General features: G+C 45.4%; 1 pseudogene; it reads left to right on the plus strand.

Annotated features, from left to right (window-relative positions):
* The first annotated feature begins 1,320 nt into the window (after positions 1-1,320).
* Positions 1,321-1,539, plus strand: LOC102858253 (annotated as a pseudogene).
* The last annotated feature ends 3,351 nt before the right edge of the window (positions 1,540-4,890 follow it).

Consider the following 4,890-nt stretch of genomic DNA (forward strand, 5'->3'; position numbering starts at 1 on the left):
TATTCCTTTTATACAGTTCTCTCCCTTGTCTGTTTCAATGCCATATACATTATTTATTCCCTCTTTTGCTAGTTTCTTCCCAACCCCACATCAGTCCTATTTTGTAAGTGGCATTATATTTGTCTTTTTATGACTGCGATATTTCACTCAGCATAATGTCCTCCACGGCTACTCATTTTGTATATTATTTCATGAGTTCTTTGTTTTTCAATGCTGCATAATATTCCATTGTGTGAATATACCACAACTTCTCTGTCCATTTGTTTGTTGATGGGCACTTGGGTTGTTTCCAACTCTTTGCTATTGCAAACAAAGTAGCAGTATACAAGGATGGGCATATATCTACTTGGGTGGCAATTCTGGTTTCTTTAGGTTATATTTCCAGTAGTGGAATATCTGGGTCACATGGTATTTCTATTTCCAACTTTTTGAGAAAGCGCCATACTGTCTTCCATAGTGGTTGCACCAAATAGATATATTTGAAGAAGGTGCAGCCAAAGTGCACCTCATTCATTAAGAATGATGAAGCTTGGTCTCACATATTTTTGGCATGTGGTTAGGACAGGCTATTCCTTAAAAAGAGGCATCATGCTTGGAAAGGTGGAGGAGGCTCAGTGAAGGAGAAGACGACCCTCAGTGAGATGGATTGGCACACTGACGGCAGCAACGGGCTGCAGTATGCTGGATATAAGGAGGCTGGCACAGGGTAAGACAGGTTTGGATCTGTTGTTCACAGAGTCACTAAGAGTTGGGCTTAACTCAACGACACCTAATAACATCAACAGCAACAATCTGTTCCCACGAGGGAGCTCTGGTGGCAACGATCTGTGCCCACCCAAAGGTACATGGTTGGAATCCACCAGCTGCTCTGTGGGAGAAAGATGAACAGCCGTCTCCTGTGAAATTTATTGCCTCTGAAAACCTGCTGGAGGGTGGGCTATGAATCGATTCTGACTGGATAACACCTAACAACCACCACCACCACCACAATCTACTCCCATAGCTCTGGTGGCCTAATTTATATGGAGTTGCAGGCTAACCCAACCCACAGCCAAGTCTCCCTAGCGGTTCGAATCCACCAGCAGCTCTGCAGGCAAAAGATGGACAACGTTCTCCCTTCTGATTTACATACAGTCTTGGAAACCCAACGGGAGCTCAGCGATGAGTCGGTGCCAAGCGGACGACAATGCGCACGCGCAGTCTGCTCCCTTAAAGAGTACACCCTCGAAAACCCAACAGGGCAACTAAGGAACAAAACTAAAATTCATAAAAAGACCAGGATCCGAAGGGTGATGTGGCTGGGGCTTCGCCGGCCTCACTATGTCTGCCATTTTCAACTTTCAGAGTCTTTTGACTGTAATATTGCTGCTTATATGTACCTGTGCTTATATCCGATCCTTGACACCCAGCGTCCTGGACAGGAATAAAACTGGACTATTGGGTATCTTTTGGAAGTGTGCCAGAATTGGTGAACGGAAGAGTCCTTATGTTGCTGTATGCTGTGTAGTGATGGCCTTCAGCATCCTGTTTATACAGTAGCTTGGAAAAATGCCAGGATTTAATTGCCTTCAGATTTCAACATGGGGGGAAAAAGGACTTATCTGCAAAGAATAATGAACAGAATGGTTACCTTTTATGTCTGAATATTAAGTGAAATACATTTCTAGCTCCTGTTCTCCTTTTTCATGTTATTGGACCAATGTTCTATATAAGTATCTAATTAAGAGGTGATCATTTAATACCCAAATGTGTCTGTAATTATCAATATCCGTACTGTCACTACAATGTGACAGTCTGCAAGCATCATTCTGTTGTGTCAGATACCAGTTTTAGTGAGGTATTTCTAAGACATAAGTAGAAAATAGAATTGATAAATTACTCAAGTTCCTTTCACTGTGATCTGGAAATGATAAATCTTTATACCATGAGACATTTTCTGGACTAGCTTTTTTATTGGGGAAAAAATGGTTCCATGTGTGTTGGTAAGGATTGTAGTCATATTTACAATGCTTGCTTTTCCACTCACCATACTATTTTGAGTGCATGTAACCAAACACCTCTACTCTTAGCAAACTCTAGTTTATTACAGGGATTTAATTTTTTATTTTATTTAAAATAAGACTATGCAGTTCTTACAAGTATTATTGCAGCAATGTACATATTTAACTACATATTTAGATTAACTAACTATCCTTTGAAACATCCGGTCAAATACAAATAAAATCTAAAATATAAATTTGAAAAAGAAAAAAAAAAAGACCAGGATCCATAACTCTGAGACCGGAACTAGACGGAACCCCGCACCACTGCTGGCTGTCTGAAAGGCTTCACAGGAGAGGGCCCTGCACAGAGAAAGAAAATGTGCTGGCAAACTCAACTGGACCCCCCAACGCTGTGTCCCTTAGTCACCGTCATAGATTGAATTCTGTCCCCCCAAATACATGCCTATTATTATAAAGAGTGACATCTAAATTACAATCCCCCATGACCTGATAAACCAGACAGTTTCAGGAATTAAGCATGGAATGCAACACCCCAATCCCATCACAACCTTAATCCAGTATAAAGGGAGTTTCCCGAAGGTGTGGCCTGAGCTGGTTTTTATGGAGCTATAGAGAAAATGAGACAAAACCAAGTAGGGAAGGGGGACTCTTAGCTCCACCAAGAAATAATCTCCAGGAATAGGATGGTCTTTTCTGGGCCTCGGTACCAGTCGTCCTTGACATTGGGAAGGAAGACCAGGCTCTCTCCTGGGACTACAGATGCTGAAGGAAGCAAGGACCTTCCTCCAGAACTGACAGAGCTCGCACCCTGGATATGGACGTCTGACTTCCTAAAGTGTTAAAGAACATTTTCTGTGTGTTACAGACACCCACTTGCAGTGTCTGTGGCACTAACTAATGACAACAGTCACCCTTCAAGTCTGGAACTGAACTCACCCCTGTGACTCAGCTGCCAGCTAAACAGTAGGCAGGTCTGTGCGGTGATCAGTCACACCACGGAGGGACCCACGCCTCAAAGCCACAGAGCACAGGAGATCACAGCCAAACAGCACCAAGAGGAACCCAGGCCTCAAAGCCACAGAGCACAGGAGAACACACGGCAGCATTTGCCCAGGGGAAAGCTCAGAAGGCAGGAAGGAAGAGGACAGAAGGACAGATGGAACTAGGAACTGGGATATTAAGGGCTTATTGTTCAAAATTACTTCCCCGGCCATTAACTTTGACTTTGCCATGTGGATGGGCAGAAGTACATGAACAGGGCGTGCCAGCCTATCCATAAGTGGATTGGCTAGCCTGGCCACTAAGTTGACCAGATTTAGCAGTAGATATTTATAATTTCACCCCAATGAAGTTAAAGCAAGAGAACACAGCACATCTTTCAGGGCTAAAGATTCTGGAACCAGCCTCCCCATCCCCTGAAGCAACTGGCCCACCTATGTATGGTTTTCTTCATCCAGGCAGAACAGGGGGCCAAGTTCTCTTCCAATGTCTCTGACCAGTACCCATTTCCAGGATCTCTGAGCTTCCCAAAGGAGGAGTCTGGTTCTTAGCAGAGCCTGCCTTGTGCTCCAAGGGACAAACGTGAGAAAGTCCGCTCCTGTAAAGATTGCAGCTGCCAAGTACTCAGCACCTCTCCTTTTCCCTCAGGTCTCTGTGAGCTGCAGCTAGTGGGACCAAAGGGTTGGGTGGCACAGTGGGTTAAATGTTGAGCTGCAAAGCAAAAGGACCCAGTTCAAACCCAGCTGCTCCCAGGAACTTTGGTAAAGGCAGTCCGGCTTCCCCCTGGGAAACCCTTTGGGGCAGGTCTGCTCTGTTCTCTGGTGGCTGTGAGCAGGGATGGACTTGGGGCAGTGGGTTTGTATGGTTCTGCAGCTTTGCAGAACCTGTCCCTCCTTGACTGGAAACCCCCAGCCTACAATGACTGGCATGCTCGTGATTCTGATTTCACAGTAGGAGGGAAGTAGTTGAAAGCCAGAAGCCACAGATTAGTTCCCCCATCCTGAAGCCCTGTTGCAAATGCAGGGTCCCAAAAATGCCTATCCACCACCCTAGACTTTGCCAGGGCTGAGAAGTTCATGGGCTAGAGACCTCGGTCCTCAGGGCCCCTCTGTCGCATCCAGTACAGGCCACCAGCAGGGCCCAAGCTTGAACTTCGGTTCCTTGCTCAACGCGTGACCTTAGGCTTCACCTTCTGGAACCTGTTCCTCTTCTGGGGAAGGAGAGTGACAACAGTGTCTTCCTCTTTGGGTCACCCTGAGGGTGACACAGGACAACACCCATAATGCCTAGAAAGAAGAGGGCCAGGGACCAGGCTATTGGTTCGATAAGTGAGTACTGGGCCCCTGAGACTACGGTCCTTTGTTATTGTCAGGGGCCTTCAAGTCGCTTAAGACTCATAGTGACCTATGAACAGCAGACCTGAACCCTGCCCTATCCTGTGCTATCTTCACAATCTCTGAGACACTAGAGCCCACTGCTAAAGTCATCATGTTAATCCATCTCGTTGGGGGTCTTCCTCTGCTTCGCTGACCCTCCATCTTTCCAAGCATGATGTCTCTTTCTAAGAAATAGTCTCGCTTACCTACATGTCCACAGCAAGATAGATAAAGCTACACCATCTTTGCGTCCAAGGAGCACTCTGACTGCATTTTTTTCCAAGACATATATGTTTATTGGAGACAGGATGCATCCCTGGCATACACCCTTCCGAATTTTGAACCATGCAGTGTTACCCTGCTCTGTTCTGACTACTACCTCTTGGTCTAAGTATAGGTTTCGTATTAGCACAATTAAATGTTCTGGGATTCTCATTCTTCTCAGAGTCAGCCACAGTTTGTTATGATCCACACAGTCAAACGCCTTTGCATAATCAATGAAACACAGATAG

The sequence above is a fragment of the Elephantulus edwardii genome, unplaced genomic scaffold (assembly GCF_000299155.1).
Source record: "Elephantulus edwardii isolate Elephantulus edwardi_28Jun2011 unplaced genomic scaffold, EleEdw1.0 scaffold00132, whole genome shotgun sequence".
NCBI lineage: Eukaryota > Metazoa > Chordata > Mammalia > Macroscelidea > Macroscelididae > Elephantulus > Elephantulus edwardii.